Raw genomic sequence first — 22,806 nt, 5'->3', positions numbered from 1 at the left:
TTGAAGTGGTCTGTTGGTTTATACTGTATGTTGGACAACTTTGAACATCATCGCTGCCAGTTTTAAAGCTTTTGAAAAAGCTAACAAAAAAGCTAACATAAGTGGATGTGATAGATGGGAGCAATAATACATATTTTATTACAATCTTCAGCCGGCTCCTCTTTCCTATTAAGAGGCATGAGAAAGTGATATGTGATATGATGCTAACTTAATTGAGATTGTACAGTGCATTCGGAAAGTTTTCAGACCCCTTGACTTTTTCCACATTTTGTTACGTTATAGCTTCATTCTAAAATTTAGGAAATTGTTTTTTTCCCTCATCAATCTACACACAATACCCCATACTGACAAAGCAATAAAAGGTTCTTAGACATTTTTGCAAATGTATTACAAATAAAAAACGAAAATATCTCATTCACTTAAGTATTCAGACCCTTTAATCAGTACTTTGTTGAAACACCTTTGGCAGTGATTACAGCCTCAAGTCTTCTTGGGTATGATGCTAGAAGTTTGGCTCACCTATATTTGGGGAGTTTTTCCCATTCTTCTCTGCAGATCCTCTCAAGCTCTGTCAAGTTGGATGGGGAGTGTATCTGCACAGATATTTTCAGGTCTCTCCAGAGATGTTTGATCGGGTTCAAGTCCCAGCTCTGGGCGGGGTCACTCGAGGACATTCAGAGACTTGTCCCAAAGCCACTCCTGCGTTGTCTTGGCTGTGTTCTTAGAGTCATTGTCCTGTTGGAAGGTGAACCTTCACCCCAGTCTGAGATCCTGAGCGCTCTGGAGCAGGTTTTCATCAAGGATTTCTCTGTACTTTGCTCTGTTCATCTTTCCCTCAATCCTGACTAGTCTCCCAGTCCCTGCCGCTGAAAAACATCCCCACAGCATGATGCATCCACCACCATGCTTCACCGTAGGGAGGATGCCAGGTTTTCTCCAGATGTGACGCTTGTCATTCAGGCCAAAGAGTTCAATCTTAGTTTCTTCAGACCAGAGAATCTTGTGTCTCATGATCTGAGAGTCCTTTAGGTGCCTTTTGGCAAACTCCAAGCAGGCTGTCATGTGCCTTTTACTGAGGAGTGGTTTCCATTTGGCCACTCTACCATAAAGGCCTGATTGGTGGAGTGCTGCAGAGATAGTTGTCCTTCTGTGAGGTTCTCCCACCTCCACAGAGGAACTCTGGAGCTCTGTCAGAGTGACCATCGGGTTCTTGATCACCTCCCTGACCAAGGCCCTTCTCCCCCAATTGATCACTTTGGCCGGATGGCCAGCTCTAGGAAGAGTCTTGGTAGTTCCAAATGGAGGTCACTGTGTTCTTGAGAACCTTCAATGCTGCAGAAATGTTTTGGTACCCTTCCCCAGATCTGTGCCCCGACACAATCCTGTCTCGGAGCTCTACTGACGATTTCTTTGACCACATGGCTTGGTTTGTGCTCTGACGTGCACTGTCAACTGTGGGACCTTATATAGACAGGTGCGTGCCTTTCCAAATCATGTCCAATGAATTGAATTTACCACAGGTGGACTCCAATCAAGTTGTAGAAACATCTCAAGGATGATCAATGGAAACAGGATGCACCTGAGCACAATTTCGAGTATCATAGCAAAGGGTCTGAATACTTATGTAAATAAGGTATTTCTGTTTTTTATTTTTAAAACATTTGCAAACATTTCTAAGAACCTGCTTTCACTTTGTCATTATGGGGTATTGTGTGTAGATTGATGAGGAAAATGTTGTATTTAATCCATTTTAGAATAATGCTGTATCACATTTTCAACGTCCATAAAATACGTATATTTGACATCCGTATAACACGTCTTTTCATTGTCTGGAAAATACGTCTAAAAGATGTCTTTTCAGCATAATTTTGCTGGGGTGTGTGTATGTGTGTGTTTTATTTTTGTTTACAGCAGCAGCCAGCGGGATATGAGAAACAACAGCTTTTTTATGAGCATCCTTCTTGAGCTTGTAGCTGTTCCATTCTGCTGAATAGCAGTTTTTCAAAGAAGAACTACAGATGTTATGTTTTCCAGACAGCAGTTAGTCTTTTAAAAACTAATTGAGAACGGGGAATTTTCGGATAAAATTGCAGTCTGCCAGTATTTGTTCAAAGAAATGTACGCTAAACTATAATCTATAAAGAATGAACCAAGTCTAGGTTTCGCACAGTGGGAGGAGGGTAAACTTCAATTCCTTCACTCATCATGTCAACACAAGTCTTACAATATCCCCTGTTGACCTAGCTGCAACCATATTGCCTAACAGTGGAGGGCCCTATTTCATTACAGTTGTTGCATTTCTCAGTTAGATTTGACAACCGCACTACTGTCTGACCAGTAAAACCTCTTACCAGGGTAGAGTTAAGATAAATCTGGTCACTGATGAACATTTTCAATTTTACAAGAGCATGAAGGAGGGAACTCTACACATATAGCTGACCATAACTGCCACACATAGCTGAGCAACGTTTTGTAATGGCTTCCGTGGTCTGTCATGCACATTGATTGAAACCGGCTTTGCTTTGATGAATCAGCAGAATGTGTCTTTAAGTAAGAGAGACATTGACTGATCGACAAACAGTAGTTATTTTAGGATGCAAAGTGATTTGTCAATCTTAAACATGACCGCTATTATCTATCAGGGTTTTTACTGCGGAAATAATCTGAAGGGGCCAAAATATGCTTGCCCGCTTGGAGTTTGCCAAAAGGCACGCAAGGCTGAGGCCAAGGCTAAAAGTGGGAGAAAGGGGATACTAGGGTGAGCACACAGATAACACTCTTTCTCTGTGATTTATTGGGGATAAATAGAGTGAGTGGCACTTAAGGGAGATAGGTTAAATGCCCATCCTCGCTGTTGCCATTAAGTATGTTGAACATTATTGTTGAGTCATTATGTTGAGCCATATAGATTTTCCTCTAGTGCTGTGTCAACATGTTTGGGCATGCTGACCAGTGCACTGAATCTTTCAAAGTGTTCTAAGGGTTTTTCTTTTTCAGTTGAAAAACAGCATTGTTTTCTGTATGTGAGAAGTGACTGGGTGACCTGTAAAGTTAATCAGTGATGGTTCATTAGCCGTACTAAAAAGGACAGGAAGTGGGGCTGGGTCAAACAAATATTGATTCATATTGATATAACAAATGACGCTTATCTAAATCCCCCGGGGATGTCCTGTTGTGTCAACATCCTGAGGAGGAAGAGGAGAGAGAGATCTTTTTATTGTTCCAATTCTAGGTTAGTGTGTCCCTTCCTTGTTATGGGTCCAGGGGGTAACTGTCGAGCAGTTACCGCAATTCCTTGGCCCAACACAGACTGTCTATACACCCAGTATCAAATCAAATTCAAATCAAATCAAATGTATTTATATAGCCCTTCTTAGATCAGCTGATATCTCGAAGTTCTGTACAGAAACCCAGCCTAAAACCCCAAACAGCAAGCAATGCAGGTGTAGAAGCACGGTGGCTAAGAAGAACTCCATAGAAAGGCCAAAACCTAGGAAGAAACCTAGAGAGGAACCAGGCTATGAGGGGGGGCAAGTCCTCTTCTGGCTGTGCCGGGTGGAGATTATAACTGAACATGGCCAAGATGTTCAAATGTTCATAAATTACCAGCATGGTGAAATAATAATAATCACAGTAGTTGTTGAGGGTGCAACAGGTCAGCACCTCAGGAGTAAATGTCAGTTGGCTTTTCATAGCCGATCATTGAGAGTATCTCTACCGCTCCTGCTGTCTCTAGAGAGCTGAAAACAGCAGGTCTGGGACAGGTAGCACGTCCGGTGAACAGGTCAGGGTTCCATAGCTGCAGGCAGAACAGTTGAAACTGGAGCAGCAGCACGGCCAGGTGGACTGGGGACAGCAAGGAGTCATCATGCCAGATAATTCTGAGGCATGGTCCTAGGGCTCAGGTCCTCCGAGAGAGAGAAAGAAAGAAAGAGAGAATTAGAGAGAGCATACTTAAATTAACACAGGACACTGGATAAGACAGGAGAAATACTCCAGATATAACAGACTGACCCTAGCCCCCCGACACATAAACTACTGCAGCATAAATACTGGAGGCTGAGACAGGAGGGGTCAGGAGACACTGTGGCCCCATCCGAAGATACCCCCGGACAAGGCCAAACACGCCAGATATAACCCCACCCACTTTGCCAAAGCACAGCCCAGTACCATCAAAAATAAATTGGCAACATGACATTGACACAATGGCAGAGCATGAGGAGCTGTCAGAGAATGGCACGAGTGATAAATCACTTGTCAGCTACTATACCATCTACATTTTCCCTTATCTCATTTTAAAATGTCCCTTCCATGTTTATTCACATTTAGTTATGTCTGTCAATTGAGTAATAAAATTAATGTAGGTTAGGTGTCAAAGGCCACTCTGACTAGTGTCCCAGGGTTTTTTATTTCCAGGATTCCTTCTGTCAAGCAAATTGATTAGTTGCGCTTGAAAGTTACATTATGAGCGATAGATATTAGAAGTCCATAATTGTATATTCTTACATATGCACAGTATATCTATGTTCTGAGTGAAATACAAAATGTTTCCAGTGTAAAAATACTTACACAATACTTATCTCCCAGATCTTAGTTCATCAACCTCTGTGATGGAGTACTTTATCTTGGCAAGGTCGCAGTTGCAAATGAGAACATGTTCTCAACTAGCCTACCTGGTTAAATAAAGGTGAAATAAAAAATGGAGTGGAGGATGCCAGAAAACGAGGCCAGTATGAGTGTTTTGGCTTTTTCTCCAGATCAGAGGCTGACACACGGTTGAGATGACCATGGCGGATAGGGTGATTCCTCACAAAACTAGAACAAAAAAGGACCGTCATTTTTTGGATTGTCACAAAATATTATCCATAGAGTGTTCCTTTGGAGGAAGGATTGTTGATACAGAGTATACTGTTGACATTTGTATCTAAAAGAATATTTGAGAAATAATTCATCAGAGTTGGCATATTAATTACATGTTGGCCCTACTCAGGAGCATTGCAAGACATCATAACTCTTGATCTATATGTGGCACAAACTTCATCTTGATGACATTTGAATCCTCATCGTGTGCTCTCAAATGCATTTCATTATGCCAGATGTCAATGTAAATGTATTATATGATATTGGAAAGTATAAAAATAAATATCACAAATAGACCCCTTAATTTTTTTGTAATATTTTCTCATTTCGGCTCATTGAAAAGACATTGCAACGAGCAGCACAGCAGATATTGAGATGAGCGAGATGCAAGACTTCGCTCTCACACAGTCACACACAGTATCTGTTCCTGTGGTTTGGCAGGTAGCCTAGCGGTTAAGGGCGTTGGGCCAGTAACTTGAAACGTTGCTGGTTTGAATCCCTGAGCCGACTAAGTGAAAAATCTGTTGATGTGCCCTTGAGCAAGGTACTTAACCCTAATTGCTCTGGATAAGAGCATGTAATGTGCACGGGTTTGCTGCAAGCTATTCACAGTGTGGTAGCCAGGCCACCAAAACAGCAGAGAAGTTGAGCCTCGCGCTTCAATGCTCTTAGTTGTTGCTGAAATTGACCCACATTGACCCACATACCATAAACCCAGCGCCACCATGGGGCACTCTGTTTACAATGTTGACATCAGCAAACCGCTTGTCCACATGACGCCATACATGCTGTCTGCTATCTGCCCGGTACAGTTAAAACCAGGATTAATCTATGAAGAGCACACTTCTCCAGCGTGTCAGTGGCCATCGAAGGTGTGTCGGTTACGACGACGAACTGCAGTCAGGTCGAGACCCTGGTGAGGACGACGAGTATGGAGATGAGCTTACTGAAACAGTTTTTGACAGTTTGTGCAGAGATTCTTCGATTGTGCAAACCCACAGTTTCATCAGCTGTCCAGGTGGCTTGTCTCAGACAATCCCGCAGGTGAAGAAGACGGATGTGGAGGTCCTGGGCTGGTGTGGTTACACGTGGTCTGAGGTTGTGAGGCTGGTTGGACGTTTTGCCAAATTCTCTAAAATGACATTGGTAGATGCTTATGGTAGAGAAATGAGCAGGTGGATGGATTTTCTTGGCAAAGGAGAAATGCTCACTAACAGGGATGTGAACAAATTTGTGCACAACATTTTTGAGAAATAAGCTGTTTGTGCGTATGGAACATTTCTGGGATCTTTTATTTCAGCTCATGAAACATGGGACCAACACATTACATGTTGGTTTATATTTATGTTAATTTTAATTGGGGAAAAGATGAATGAAAAGTAAAATGACAGTTGCATACACATCGCCTGGTCAACCAGACAATGAGTATTGGGGAAGGACCATAAATCAATGAACTTTACCTAGAAAATAGATGTCTGGACTGTGCCGCTGTGAACTAAAGTTGAATGCATTGGAGGTAATTGGTGAATGGGTTAAAGTGACTGAAATAGAGCAGGAACTAGGAAAGTATTTGCATGTCATCCCACAGAAATCCAACAGTTTCAACATCATGGGAAAATGATCTATTTGATTAACTGAGCAAGACTTGAAAACATGTGTATAGCCAAGATGATTACAACATTTGTTCCAGCAGGCATTACTCTCATGATGCGCATCTTCTAGAAGTCTGACAATTCCAGTTGAATCCATTATTGAGGTATGAGGCATTTCTTATCACATCTACATTTTATTTGGGGTGTACATTGCCTTGTGGAAGTCCATGTATCTCATGGCTCATGACATTTGTGGGACATTTGGTCACGTCACAAAATGGATTCTACATTGAAAACACTAGAGTAGATCATCTACGATACAGTTCATATAAGGCCTATGGAAAGCAACAACAAAAAACGTGCAGAATACAGATGCTATACATTTGGAATCTGGGTAAAGGGTCAACATGATGGAGGTGAATGGACTTTTAGCCCCTGCATTGAAAATAACAGCTGTATGGTTCTAGCAGAAATCCCAATTCTCCCACAACACTCCATGAAGTAATCAAGTGTTAACATATGTTTCATGGAATGGTGTAAATATTTATAGTAATGGTATATCTACAGTCTTCTATTCTTCAGCTGCATAACAATTTGTGCAACTTTTTGTTTTTAAGATAGTGAATGATCCCTTAAAACCAAAACAAACAATATTAATGTACACTACCGTTCAAAAGTTTTGGGTCACTTAGAAATGACCTTGTTTTTGAAAAAAAAAAATGTGTCCATTAAAATAACATAAAATTGAACAGAAATACAGTGTAGACATTGTTAATGTTGCAAATGACTATTGTAGCTGAAAACGGCAGATTTTTTTTTAATGGAATATCTACATACTGTAGGCGTACAAATCAAATCAAAATCAAATCAAATGTATTTATATAGCCCTTCTTACATCAGCTGATATCACAAAGTGCTGTACAGAAACCCAGCCTAAAACCCCAAACAGCAAGCAATGCAGGTGTAGAAGCATGGTGTAGAAGAAACAAAGACACATTTGGTATTGAGAGTTCCTGGGGTGGAGTTTTGGTAGTGAGAGTTCCTGGGGTGGAGTTTTGGTAGTGAGAGTTCCTGGGGTGGAGTTTTGGTAGTGAGAGTTCCTGGGGTGGAGTTTTGGTAGTGAGAGTTCCTGGGGTGGAGTTTTGCTAACAGGGTGTGGCACAAAAATCCCAAATAAAACATTAAATCACTCCAAGACGCTAACAAGCCTGTTTCTGAAAATGTTCCGCTTGTTATTTTTTTTTCACTCTTCATCTTCTTTGCAGTCATTGTCCAGTTAAAAACTGACAGGTGACACATTTCTGCTCTCGGCATGGGGGCGGGGTCAGATGCAAATGGCGGAAGGTCGTGGGGCACAAAGTGTGTGTATGTGGAGGGGAATAGTGACATTGGGCAATGGGGGGAGGAGAGAGAGTGGAGAGGTGGGCTCTTTCCGTTCAACTGCAGCCCTCATCAGAGGTACTGCTGGAGGAAGTACAGCCGCATGATCTCATAGTGCTCTCCAGACTCTGGGCATCGGATGCTGTGTCTCTCGTTGGGGTAGATCTGAAGAGATGGAGACAAAGGATCAGATATGGAGGAAAGAGAAAGCCCCGGCAAGAAAGCACCGACCTTCCTCATTTCAAAGTTGATGTTTATATGCTATGAAAAGATTCCTTTGAAAAAGAAATGAGTCATACTCGTTTCTTCTTCGTAGTGTGTTTGTTTGTTTTCGCCAACATTTCAACTAAAGCCTGGGAAACGGTTTCACCGCACATACTCAATTCTCTTCTCATCGCTCTTCATTTTCTACCCTGAAGCCTCACACGCAAATAAACACTATAACGTGTGTTGTGTCCCATCTTACATGGAGTGGACATGTAAACAACTAAACCCAATACCCTCCTACCTGTAGCAGATAAGGCTTCCCAGCCCAACAACCAAAAGTGCACATTCTCGTCAAGGAATCCGTGTAAAATAAGTAACCGGTTAGGCCTGGGTAGGAAAACAAAATATTAAAGAAAAAGTATTTCCACTCGAATCGAAAATGAGCCTGATCCCTGATCTGTTTATGCTGTATAGCCAACTCCTATGGTTATTGTCATAAGAGTTGGCTATACAGCACAAACAAATCTAGGACTAGGCTAATTGAAATGCATTCCAAGCAAGTCTATCCCATCAGCACTATACCAACACAAGGAATGAACAGTGCTGCAGGACAGTGCTGCACAGCTGCACTTTGGAGAGTGCTTACTGCTGCTTTTACTTATTGCCTGTTAAGCACCCTGAGATTGACAGTAAATTGTAATGAACCGTGATGACTCACTCGCTGGGCAGCTTGTCTAAGTGCAGGGTCGACCGAGCCGGTCTCGTAGCCCTGCTGGTTGTTCTCAGGCAGGTCTATGTAGCGCTCTGTGTAACCCGTGTCGTAAGCCATCCACACAGTCACCTCTATGGCCACCTGGACCAAACAAGGACAGCTCAAATCAAGCAGGCTTAAATGACTTGAGATTGTGAGTCTACAATGTTAACTGGGTAAGAGTGAGGAGTAACCATAGCTACATCCAGTCAAGACCTTGTAGTGTTAAATTCAGGTTTAGAGTCAATATTTTGGGCTTGTTGATTTTACCAGGGCTGGGCTACATTACTACCCTTTCATGGTTCGAGGTCATAGAACTGCACGGCCTGCCATCACAATATTCTATTTTTTTACACAGAATGCATGTGATGTGAAATTGTGACCTAGTCCAAAGAATAGTCCCCTAAAGCTCTTCAGTGGAAACTTTGAACTTTCACCTCACCTTGAAGATGTTGGTCCTGTAAACGAGGCCCATGAGGGAGAGGAAGCCGCCGTAGGACCAGCCGTGGATGGCCACGCGACTTAGGTCAACAAACTTGTGCTTGTCGGTCACGTACTGCGGCCCCTCCACCTGGCCCTGAGACCCACAGAAAGTGGGAAAGGAATGTCAAGACTCGCATGGACTGTGTCTTGTTCAGAAGGCACGAAATAGGAGAAAACTTTGCTGAAATGGGAACGTACTATCTGGGCTTGTCCAATAAGAACGTCCTTTTTGATGTTGCTCCATTGTGCCTTCCTGAACACAACCCTGCTAATACAGATTGATAAACTGGCAATACAGAAATCACATATTTTGTCAATACCTACAACAATGATGTAGGGTTAGCAGAGATGTAAAGTTGTGCTACCATTTTGTTTTTCAGAGCCCCTCGAACTTGAGGCCTCACCCATCGATGACAACAACAGAGTAGCCTAGTGACGCTAGGGTGTTCAGCCTCAAGTACTTCACTCTTTTGTGCGAGTTATTTACTAACTGCACCTGGAGCACAAACAAAAACACCCACTCAACATTAAAAATATACATAAGAAAACCTTTAACATGATCTTTATTTGTATACATTTTTGGGTTCCCGAGTGGCACAGCGGTCTAAGGCACTGCATCTCAGTGCTAGAGGCGACACTACTACAGACCCTGGTTCGATTTACTTTGATTTGTCTTGCCGTCCATGTTACCCAATTGGTCATTTTGTAAATATATATTATTTTCTAGAACCATTACATGTACCCATCTCATTGTTATTTAATTATTAGAGATATACAAATATTTTTAGCACCCACTGTCACGTTCTGACCAGTAAAAGGGGTTATTTGTTGTTGTAGTTTGGTCAGGACGTGGCAGGGGTGTGTTTGTTTTGTGTTGTTGGGGTTTTTGGGGGTATTGTTCTATGTTCGTATTTCTAGTATTTGTATTTCTATGTTAGTTTTGGGAACGACCTCCAATTAAAAGCAGCTGGTTGTCGTTGCTTCTAATTGGAGGCCATATTTAAATGGGTTTATTTTCTCTTGTGTTTGTGGGTGATTGTTCCAGGTATAGTCAAGGTTACCATACAGGACTGGCGTGCGTGGTCTTGGTTTGTTTCAGTGTTCACGTATGAATAAAAATATAAGTATGGACACTTACCATGCTGCGTATTGGTCTGATATTTCTTACTCTTCATCAGAAGACGAAACGTATGACAGAATCACTCACCAAACGAGGACCAAGCAGCGGAGGAGGGAGCAGCAGGAGGTGTATATGGAGTCATGGACTTGGGAGGAGATACTGGCTGGAGAAGGACCATGGAGGAAGACTGGAGAGGATCAAGAACGTTATTTGGGAACACGGCTGGCAAGGAAGCCTGAGAGGCAGCCCCCCCAAAAAATTTCCCAGGACTGGGACCTGAGCCAACTTCCCGTGCTTAATATGGGGAGCGTCGGACCAAGAAAACACCACGCTATGCGGAGATACGCACTGTATCACCAGTGCGCACCTATAGGCCGGTGCGGTCGATACCAGCACTCCGCCCGTGCTGGGCTACGGTAACTATCCAGCCAGAACGGGTTATGCAGGCTGTGTCCTTCAGACATCCAGTGCGTAGTCAAGGCCCTGTGTATCCAGTTCCTGCTCCTCGCACTAGCCTTGAGGTGCGTGTCCCTAGTCTGGCGCCTCCAAAGCCAGCCCCACGCACCAGGCCTGTAGTGCGTCAGTCCAGTACGTCCTGTTCCTGCTCCTCGCACTAGCCTTGAGGTGCATGTCCCTAGTCTGGCGCCTCCTAAGCCAGCCCCACGCACCAGGCCTGTAGTGTGTCTGTCCAGTCCAGTACGTCCTGTTCCTGCTCCTTGCACTAGCCCTATGGTGCATGTCCCTAGTCTGGAGCCTCCTAAGCCAGCCCCACACATCAGGCCGCCAGTGCGCATTCCCTGTCGGGGACTTCCGGCGACAGCGCACCGTCCAGAGTGTCCGGCGACAGCGTCCCATCCAGTCCGGCGACAGCGTCCCCTCCAGTCCGGCGCGCCCAGAGTCGCCCTCCAGTCCGGCGCGCCCAGAGTCGCCCTCCAGTCCGGCGCGCCCAGAGTCGCCCTCCAGTCCGGCGCGCCCAGAGTCGCCCTCCAGTCCGGCGCGCCCAGAGTCGCCCTCCAGTCCGGCGCGCCCAGAGTCGCCCTCCAGTCCGGCGCGCCCAGAGTCGCCCTCCAGTCCGGCGCGCCCAGAGTCGCCCTCCAGTCCGGCGCGCCCAGAGTCGCCCTCCAGTCCGGCGCGCCCAGAGTCGCCCTCCAGCGGGGGTGGACAGGTTAGGTTGGGGACTATGGAGGAGGATTTTGGGGGGGGGGTGTAGCACGGGAGCCGTCGGTGACGGTAGTCACCCTCCCTTCCCTCCCTTTAGTTTAGGATTTATTTTTGTTTTGGGGTTTATTTTTTTGTGTCTATTTTTTGTGTGTGAAGTGCATCCGGGGTCTGCACCTTTGGGGGGGGTACTGTCACGTTCTGACCAGTAAAAGGGGTTATTTGTTGTTGTAGTTTGGTCAGGACGTGGCAGGGGTGTGTTTGTTTTGTGTTGGGGTTTTTTGGGTATTGTTCTATGTTCGTATTTCTAGTATTTGTATTTCTATGTTAGTTTTGGGAACGACCTCCAATTAAAAGCAGCTGGTTGTCGTTGCTTCTAATTGGAGGCCATATTTATATGGGTTTATTTTCTCTTGTGTTTGTGGGTGATTGTTCCAGGTATAGTCAAGGTTACCATACAGGACTGTCGTGCGTTTTCTTGTTTTGTTTCAGTGTTCACGTATGAATAAAAATATAAGTATGGACACTTACCACGCTGCGTATTGGTCCGATATTTCTTACTCTTCATCAGAAGATGAAACGTATGACAGCCACCATGCGTCATGTCCACAATGGTTATGTGAGGTGAAATGTGTATATTTTGGGATGTGAACACTCAGTGTGTTTGACCTGACGAAGATCCGTTTCGGATGAAAACGTTGTCAATAAAGCGGTGAACTGGGAGCTTTAACAGTGTGCGGGCCTTCTTGTTCTATACTCAATTCCAGGCTGTATCACAACCGGCAGTGATTGGGAGTCCCATAGAGCGGCGCACAATTGTCCCAGCGTCGTCCGAGTTAGGGTTTGGCCGGGGTAGGCCGTCATTGTAAATAAGAATTTGTTCTTAACTGGCTTGCCTAATTATATAAAATCAAACAGACTACATTACAGGATAATAACATTTTAATAGAACAAACCTGGGGGCCTCAATACAGAGGATGGTGGGGTGCTTTCTGCCAGGTACAAAGTTGTGTGGTTTGTGCAACATGCCGTATAGCTGGAACCCTGACTTCCCTGGGAAATGAAAGATCTCTGGTAGAATGTAATCTCCTTGGCACCCTGAGAAAGAAACAACATCAAATGCATATCACTGTTCATGGTGCTGCTCTTGGGGCAGTTACTAGTGCAGAAGGGGCAGATAGTATTTATGTTGTTGCTCTTAGGCAGTTAGTATAGTAAGGGCAGATACTATTGATGTTTGCCCTTAAGGCACTATAGCAATAGCAGATACTATTGTTATATATGTTGCTGCCCTTGGGGGAGTGGCTCATTCAAAAACGATGAAGAAGCAACATTGAATTTACAGTGCCATTCCGTTGTCTCAATTTGTGAGGTAAGTGTGTGCTTATTTATGTTAACATATTGTGCATTGATACATTCATGTTTTTGTAGTGAGGGTGAAAAGCCAGTAGAAAAGTGAACACCCCACTGATTAACGCCACCTCCTCCTTAATCGGGCACTTAAAGTCATCTGTAGGGAACAACGGTAGATGAAATGAGTTGACCTACCCATTATCAAATAGATTTTGGGTCGCAGCCGGCCGCGACCGGGAGGCCCATGGGGCGGCGCACAATTGGCCCAGCGTTGTCCAGGTTCGGGAGGGTTTGGCCCGGCAGGGATATCCTTGTCTCATCGCGCACTAGCGACTCCTGTAGCGGGCCGGGCGCAGTACACGCTGACTCTCGCCTCTCCCGAATCCGTACGGAAGTTGCAGCGATGAGACAAGACTGTAACTACTACCAATTGGATGCCACGAAATTGGGGAGAATAAAAGGGTGAATTAATTTTTTTATAAAAATAAAGATTTTGGAAGGTGCATCCTTATTCACATCTTTACCATTAGGCCATAAATAGATTCCAGAAAGAAAATTGTATTTTTATTTGATTTATTTTACCTTTATTTAACTAGTCAGTTAAGAACAAATTCTTATTTTCAATGACGGCCTAGGAACAGTGGGTTAACTGCCTTGTTCTGAGTGTAGTCTCTGGCCCACTGGTTGCAGCCCTGTTGTAACAGTGTGGTGACCTTGTACAAATGGCAGAAGCCAGTTTTGGACTCATTCGCCCCGAGGAAGGGGATCTCCTCATCGCTTGTTTGAAAAAGAAGATAAAAGATGTCATGGACCTGAAACAAAGAAAGAACCGACATAATATGAGCCCTTCGTTGGTTTCAAAGTTCAAGACAACAAAAGCGTTTCATTTCACCATGTATAATTGGAAGAGAGGTAGGTAACTTAACATTCATGTGACAAACTAACCAACAAAAAACTACAAGTAACAGCCATTTCCAATACAGGCAAGTAACTACACCTTTGTGCTAATCAGGGCACTGGAAGCAATCAGGATGATTTTTTTTTACATACTGAGTTCCATGCTCAGATCTCAAGTCAGAATCTAGGCCTTGGAGCCAAAGCCAGAGTTACTTTAACTCACATTGATCCAGATGTCAGTGATCTCCTCATAGATGATGAAGGGGTGGACCCCCTCAAGCACAGCCTCCACACTCTCCTCCCTCTGGGCCTGGTCCTGAGTTACAGGGATGAACAGGCCCGGGGGCAGCAGGACCAGCTGGAGCCTCTGCTGACTCCTGTACAGCACTGCCCATGCACTGGACAGAGGAGCAGTGAGATATGTTACACTTATAAGTCAGTATCAAATAATTAGCTGGCTAACATTTCTAAATATCCTCAAACAAATCCATATTTCCTAGTTCGTAGAGAAAGATTGTCTTGAAATTGAAAGAGTTACTTTATATCCATTTTTCTTTATCAAAGTAAGTCGGCTTAGCTTATTGATCATGCTCCGTGACATAGGCTACCCTTCTGGAGAGAAGAAATGGGTGCGGTTCAACAGATAACCCACCCACACATGGTGGAATAAAACATGTAGAGGAGAGGATCTTGATTGGCTGTTGGTTTCTGGTTGCGGTGTCATTTGCCTTGGCACAGACCTCAAGACAACTGTCACCCACCAGGAGTGGGCAACTTGCCATTTCAGCCCTGCGGGTAGCACAATCGTGTGAGGACTAGTCCAGATTGCTGGTGAGTGTGGGATGGAATGGAACTCCAGGTGGTGCTGGCCTAAGTCACATGATCAGGCTATCATTGTAAATATGCATTTCTTCTTAACTCACATGGTTAAATAAAGCTACAATAAATAAACAAAATTCTAGCAGATGAAACCACAAGGCTTGGCGCCTTTTTAATCTTTACAAGCACTTTACTCAATGGTTTATATATAGGAATAATTACACCTTTACATTACAGATACAATCCATTCCATGGCATAGATAGGTTTGGTTAGTTGTGTCTGTTCCAGTCTTTAGAATTAACTATTTGCCGTCTTGTCCAGCCGGCGCGGGCAATGTACTCGAACCCGGGGAACAGGGTAGTGAACGGCAGGACCAGCTCCTTGTCCTGGGTGCTCACAATCTGATGAATGAAAATACACAGGCAGATAGGCATTGAGGGACATACAGAATACATAGACCAAAAATATAGAAACAGAAAGCGACATACAGAATACACAGGTAGACATACAGAATATGAATAGACAGACATACGAACACAGTTCAAAACCATGACAAGTTATGAAGATGCATTTACTCTGCCAAGATGGTTGGTTTGGATTTCTGCCAGTTTGAGGGTAATTTGAGGGTAATTTGAGGATTCTTACTCCCTGAGGAGGAAAATTGAGAGCAGGGCGACACAAGGTACCCATCTTAGATACCATATCTTATGTGAGATTACTGTCCAATAGCTCAAGTTACTCAAATGTATATTGACGTATAAAATACAACTCTGCCTAGCCACAATATCCCCCACATGAAAATGTAGATAGTAGCTAATACAGTTCAAGAAAAAGTTATGAATCAGTACCAAAAAACAAGGCCATTTGGGGTGGGGGTGAAAGAGCGGACTTGTGCGGGGGTATCTGTAAACGTCAGCCTTGCGCTCCTCCAGGGCTGGGGAGGGAACGTGAATTAACTCCCCCTCTGACTCATCCACCTCCTCGTACAGTAACTGGAGGGTCTTTCCCCCCCATCTGGGTCTGAAAGAGAACGAGACGAACCTACTGAGTTGTTTTATTCAACAGTAAATATGTGCCGAAAGCCAATGTGCTTTGTGTTACAGTGGATTGTAGAATTGCCTAACCTAGTGGACTTGGTCTTCAATAATAAAGATCCTGTTCAGTCAAAAGATATATCTCTGGTAGAGGGTAACAAAGCAGAATAAGGACAAGCATCCCAGAAACATAAAGATAGTCACCTTCAGGAGCAGCTGGCAACCACCAGTAGCCCGTGAAGCAGTCAAAGTCCTCCTGGATCACAAGGGTGGCACCTGCAGACTTAGGGCTGAATCATGTGAAGGGGGACCCTAAGAAAGGTAGAGAAGTATGCACTGTCAGATGACTGCCCTCTGCTGTCCACTTTATTGTTAAAAAATGATGCTGCCCTTTCATTTGACCGTTCAAGAACCACCTTGATTTAAAAAAATAAAAAATAAAAATATGGTCATAAACACTACATCATACTTTTAAAAGAACACTCTTGTTAGTATATTCACACAGCATTATCTGCTGAAAATGTAATGCAAACGAAATGCAGGCCTGTGTGTATCCTCGGTATTAACCCAAAAGTGCACCCTTTCAGATAAGTTGAAGACATTTCATTTAACAGAAATCAATCAAATTGATAAATAACAAAACTTCTGAAAGTGAATTAGCATCAGTCTCAAAATTGTTTCTTGTGTTAGTACCGTGCCAGTGTAACCGGTGTGAAATGGCTAGCTAGTTAGTGGGGTGCGCCCTAATAACGTTTCAATCGGTGACGTCACTCGCTCTGAGACCTTGAAGTAGTTGTTTTCCTTGGTCTGCAAAAGCCGCAGCATTTGTGGAGCAATAGGTAACGATGCTTCATGGGAGGCAGTTGTTGATGTGTGCAGAGGGTCCCTGGTTCGATCACAGATAGGGGCGAGGAGAGGGATGGAAGCAATAATGTTACACAAACCTTTATGGCAGTAGGTGAGTCTCCTCTCCTCCCCGGTCTCAATGCTGACCACTCACAGGTCATTGTTGTTGATAAAGGCCAAGAAGGTGGGGGTCCCTGGGGAGATCTTGGGGTCCATGCGTGTGCCTGACCATTGTGTCTTAATCTCTACAGGTTTCATGGAGGACACCTGCTAAACACAACACAGACTTTCAGGGATTAAGACTTACAATGCTACAGTTAGGTTTGTTAGCAGAGTGCCTACCAGTATTTTCTAGCACAAGCACTTATTGGTGAGCACTTAGTACACTTCTTCACTTTAGCAATGTACGGAGCACTTTGCACAGTTCTTTCCTTTAACAATGCACAAAGTGCTCTGTACACTTCTTCATTTTCACAATGTACAAGTTCCGAACACCTAAAATGGAGACATTGGATTGCTTTGATAAAGTCCTGATAAACCAAGTACATCATCTCAAGGCATATCAAAGAGTGACCTTCTAAAGTGAAACAAAAGCAAAAACCCTACCATGACAGACATTTAAAAAAACATTGAAGCCCAAAAAAAAAATCTATAGCCTAGACCAGGTATTCCCAAACTGGGGGTACGCGCAATGCCGTCGGGGGTACGCCTAATAAAAATGGTATTCACATTTAAACAAATATATATATATATATATATATATATATATATATATATATGTGTATTTCTTTTAGATGTCTTAACATTTTCAAATGTTAGCCAACGAGGCTATATATTTGGGTGAGTTTTTTTCTCTCGCCTGAGTAGCCTTGTTTCACTGCCAAAAATAAAATTAAACAATCCAGTGTTCAGTGAAATAACAACACAATGTCAAATACAGGTAGCCTAGTCAAATAATTAACGTCAAATCACATTAACCATTATTTTCTTGCGGGAATTCCACTAACGGTCCATATGTAGCCAAACGTAGCTGCTGCTCATTCCGTTTGCTCGAAAATTGATAAATGGTTAAAAAAAAGTAAGGCCCGCGTCTATAGAGACACATACCAGCTCTACTGGGAGTACTGCTACTACCAGCAGTACTACACCTGCACCTGTCGACGACACAAGTTGTTCTGCTTCCACGAGCACATCCAATGCTAGCATCAGTAATTCTACATTTGTTGTTAGCCCAGCTAGCATGGACACTGACAGTTGTGAATCTGATGCAGCCGAAGAGCTACTGCCTCCTTACCCCTGAAAGCACTGAATAACAGACAGGGACGTTGGACCATCGAAGAGGCGCAAATATGATGAAAACTACATTGATTTGGGGTTCACTTATATTGGGAGTAGTGCCTTTCCTCAGCCACAGTGTGTTATATGTGCAAAAGTACTATCTCACAACTCAATGAAACTTTCACTCTTGCGCAGACATTTAGAAACAAAACCTGCCAATTTGAAAAATAAGCCACCGGAGTTTTTTGAGCGAGAATTAATATGACTTTCGAGTAGTAAGACATGTATAAAAGCAACAGATACCATTAATAAGAAGGGGCTAGAAGCGTCTTATATGGTGAGCTACCGAGTGGCTAAGACAGGCAAGCCCCATACTATTGTGGAGGGCTTCATTCTTCCTGCTGCCGCAGATATGCCTTCATCAAACAACACTGTTTCACGACGCATCAGTGACATGTCAGGAGATGTTTTAAAACAATTACTGCTTTGCATACAAGCCAGTGAATTCTATGCGTTACAGCTGGATGAGTCAACAGACTTGGCGGGCCTGGCACAGCTCCTGGTATATGTCCGTTTACGTTTATGGGGGGTCAATTAAAGAAGACATCCTCTTCTGCAAACCACTGGAAATCAGGACAACAGGAGAGGATATTTTTAAAGTACATGACAGCTTTGTGACATCAAATGGACTTTGGTGGTCAAGATGTGTTGGTATCTGTACTGATGGCGCAAAAGCCATGACAGGGAGACATAGCGGAGAAGTAACGTGCATGCAAGCAGTTGCTCCCGACGCCACTTGAGTGCACTGCAACATCCACCGAGAGGCTCTTGCTGCCAAGGGAATGCCTGACAGCTTGAAAGACGTTTTGGACAGTACAGTAAAAATGGTTAACTTTGTTTTAAAGCAAGGCCCCTCAACTCTCGTGTATTTTCTGCTGCTTATTCATGGGGAAAAGTATTGACACTTTTTTTAAATTGAGAGACGAGCTTAAAGTTTTCTTTACTGACCATACTTTTCACTTGTCTGACTGCTTGCATGATGACGAGTTTCTCACACGACTGGCCTGTCTGGGTGATGTTTTATCTCACCTGAATGATCTGAATCTAGGATTACAGGGACAAAATTGAGGCTATGATTAATTAAGAAGTTGGAGCTCTTCTCTGTCTGCGTTAGGACAACACACAGGTCTTTCCATCATTGTATGATTTTTGTGTGCAAATTAACTCAAGCTTACGAACAATGTCAAATGTGATATAGCGAAGCACCTGAGTGAGTTGGGTGCGCAATTACGCAGGTACTTTCCCAAAACGGACGACACAAACAACTGGATTCGTTATCCCTTTCACGCCGTGCCTCCAGTCCACTTATCGATATCTGAACAAGAGAGCCTCATCGAAATTGCAACAAGCGGTTCTGTGAAAATTGAATTGAATCAGAATCCACTGCCAGATTTCTGGAATGGGCTGCGCTCAGATTATCCTGCCTTGGCGAATCGCGCTGTTAAGACACTGATGCCCTTTGCAACCACGTACCTATGTGAGAGTGGATTCTCTGCCCTCACTAGCATGAAAACTAAATACAGGCACAGGCTGTGTTTGGGAAATTATTTAAGACTCAGACTCTCTCCAATACAACCCAACATTGCAGAGTTATGTGCATCCTTTCAAGCACACCCTTCTTATTAACCTGTGGTAAGTTATTCACAATTTTCGATGAACAAGTAAAGTTTTATATGTAAGATCGCTAAATAAAGAGCAAAATTATTGATTATTATTATAGTATTATTTGTGTCCTGGTTCTATAAGAGCTCTTTGTCACTTCCCACGAGCCGGGTTGTGACAAAAACTCACACTCATTCTTATGCTTAATAAATGTATCATATAGTGTGTGTCTGACAGGCTTACAAAGAAGGCAAAAAACAACATTTGAGAGTGCGCTGACCCTGGTGCTAGAGGGGGTATGCAGCTGGAGGTTGAATGTTTGAAGGGGTACGTGACTATAAAAAGTTTGGGAACCACTGGCCTAGACTATGATACCAGTACATTTCCTGCATGAAAGACGGTGATAGTACAAGGACAACTGTCCATGATGTGGACAGTATGTTTTACTACATTATACAAGCTGACGTTTTGACCACATCGAATTGGGGGGAATTACACGTCTGTCACGGTTGTCGTAGGAAGGAGCGGACCAAACTGCAGCGTGATTATCGTTCCACATTTTTATTGAACTGTGAAACTATGCAATACATATAAATAAACTGAAAAACAACACAACAAACCGCGACGCAGAGGTGAAAAAAACACTAACTCAAAGACAATCTCCCACAAACCCAGGTGGAAAAAACACCTACTTAAGTATGATCACCAATTAGAGACAACGATGACCAGCTGCCTCTAATTGGAGATCCTCCCCCCCAAAAAAACAACATAGAAATACAAACTAGAACATGACAACATAGAAAAACTAAACTTGAACACCCCCGTCACGCCCTGACCTACTCTACCATAGAAAATAACAGCTTTCTATGGTTAGGACGTGACAACGTCCTTTTTCCCTCAGATTGGTGATGTTAGTATAAAAGTTTATCGTCAAAAAGGTGACAAGATTAATTGCTTAAAACAAATCAAGATCTTTGGTTTTGTAATGTTGATTTTGTCATAGTATTGTAATGACCTGGCTAGATCGTAAAGGAACAATTGTCCAGACAGTTGATTGAGTTTACGAATTCACGGTTTATTAACCCAACTCCACACAGGCTACTGTTCGGCCGTAGCCCACGCCAAATAAATTAAAGATACCCGTATAAAACAACCGTGACCTTCTCTTGTGAAAACCAGATGTAAGAGAGAGAACAATGGCTTAACATGGTCTTAACTTGCAATGCTCCATCCCCCTGCCAACCCCTCCACATGCCACTCCACCAACCACCAGGATGCCCGGCATCAGAACATTCCAGGCATTCCCGTGATTGGCAGATAGCAGATTGATTAGCATGTCAGACCCCACGAACACTGAGTACTGGTAAGTACAACACAACCAACTAATAACATAAAACATAACACACAGCTGTCTGTGCGGGTCGCTACACAGCCCCCCCACCACAAAGTCCCTCGTCCCCGAGGGAACAAACAAAGTCTCTGAAGCGACCCGGAGGTCTCCTTTGCCTGCGTGGCCGTGATGGTCGCAGAGTGTCCAGATGTGAAACAGGGGGCTCAGTCTGTGGCAGGGGGCTGCCCCTCTGGGTCCCAGGGGATGAAGGCAGGGATATGGGGGACAATGATACGGGAAAAGGGAATACAGTCCGTTGCTCCAGGGAACCACGCGGTGACACAGGGAGGGAGACTGGGGAGTGGGCTGTCTAGAGCCTTGTCTGCGGCGCCTGGGGGTGGGTGCCTGGGGAATGTCATTGCCAGAGAGAGGAATTGTGGGGGTCCCTGGGGTTTGGGGAGAAGAGGCCCCTCTGCATGGGGCTAACCTATCCCGGTGCAGTGCCACCTTTCTTCCCCTGGGAGAAAGCTGCACCCGGTAAACAACCTCCCCTACCCTCTCCAGGACGCTGCAGGGCCCCACCCAGTGGCTGTTCAACTTGGGTAATCTGTCTTTCTTTCTAAGGGGGCTGTAGACCCAGACCAGCTCCCCAGCCACAAAGAGCCTTCCCCGGGTGTGCACGTCATACAGTGAGGGGAAAAATGTATTTGATCCCCTGCTGATTTTGTACGTTTGCCCAGAAATGATCAGTCTATAATTTTAATGGTAGGTTTATTTGAACAGTGACAGACAGAATGACAACAAAAAAATCCAGAAAAACGCATGTCAAAAACGTTATAAATTGATTTGCATTTTAATGAGGGAAATAAGTATTTGACCCCCTCTCAATCAGAAAGATTTCTGCCTCCCAGGTGTCTTTTATACAGGTAACGGGCTGAGATCAAATCAAATCAAATGTATTTATATAGCCCTTCTTACATCAGCTGATATCTCAAAGTGCTGTACAGAAACCCAGCCTAAAACCCCAAACAGCAAGCAATGCAGGTGTAGAAGCACGGTGGCTAGGAAAAACTCCCTAGAAAGGCCAAAACCTAGGAAGAAACCTAGAGAGGAACCAGGCTATAAGGGGTGGCCAGTCCTCTTCTGACTGTGCCGGGTGGAGATTATAACAGCACATGGCCTAGATGTTCAAATGTTCATAAATGACCAGCATTGTCAAATAATAATAATCATAATAGTTGTCGAGGGTGCAACAAGTCAGTAACACAAGAGTAAGTGTCAGTTGGCTTTTTCATAGCCGATCTTTGAGAGTATCTCTACCGCTCCTGCTGTCTCTAGAGAGTTGAAAACAGCAGGTCTGGGACAGGTAGCACGTCCGGTGAATAGGTCAGGGTTCCAGCAGGTCTGGGACAACAGGTCTGGGACAGGTAGCACGTCCGGTGAACAGGTCAGGGTTCCATAGCTGCAGGCAGAACAGTTGGAACTGGAGCAGCAGCACGGCCAGGTGAACTGGGGACAGCAAGGAGTCATCAAACCAGGTAGTCCTGAGGCATGGTCCTAGGGCTCAGGTCCTCCGAGAGAGAGAAAGAAAGAAAGAGAAAGAGAGAATTAGAGAGAGCATATTTAAATTCACACAGGACACCAGAAAAGACAAGAGAAATACTCCAGATTTGACAGACTGACCCTAGCCCCCCGACACATAAACTACTGCAGCATAAATACTGGAGGCTGAGACAGGAGGGGTCAGGAGACACTGTGGCCCCAAACCCCCGGACAGGGCCAAACAGGTAGGATATAACCCCACCCACTTTGCCAAAGCACAGCCTCCACACCACTGGAGGGATATCTCCAACCACCAACATACCATCCCGGGACAAGGCCGAGTATAGCCCACAAAGATCTCCGCCACGGCACAGCCCAAGGGGGGGCGCCAACCCAGACAGGAAGACCACGTCAGTGACTCAACCCACTCAAGTGACGCACCCCTCCCAGAGACGGCATGGAAGAACACCAGTAAGCCAGTGACTCAGCCCCC

At 44.2% G+C, this 22,806-nt stretch overlaps 1 pseudogene; it reads right to left on the bottom strand.

The window, feature by feature from the left end:
• Positions 1 to 6,628: 6,628 nt before the first annotated feature.
• Positions 6,629 to 16,717, bottom strand: LOC106613468 (dipeptidyl peptidase 9-like; annotated as a pseudogene).
• Between the last annotated feature and the right edge of the window lie 6,089 nt (positions 16,718 to 22,806).

The sequence above is a fragment of the Salmo salar genome, chromosome ssa10 (assembly GCF_905237065.1).
Source record: "Salmo salar chromosome ssa10, Ssal_v3.1, whole genome shotgun sequence".
Lineage (NCBI taxonomy): Eukaryota > Metazoa > Chordata > Actinopteri > Salmoniformes > Salmonidae > Salmo > Salmo salar.
Note: the sequence above shows the minus strand (reverse complement) of the source record. Positions and strands in the feature narration are given on the sequence as shown.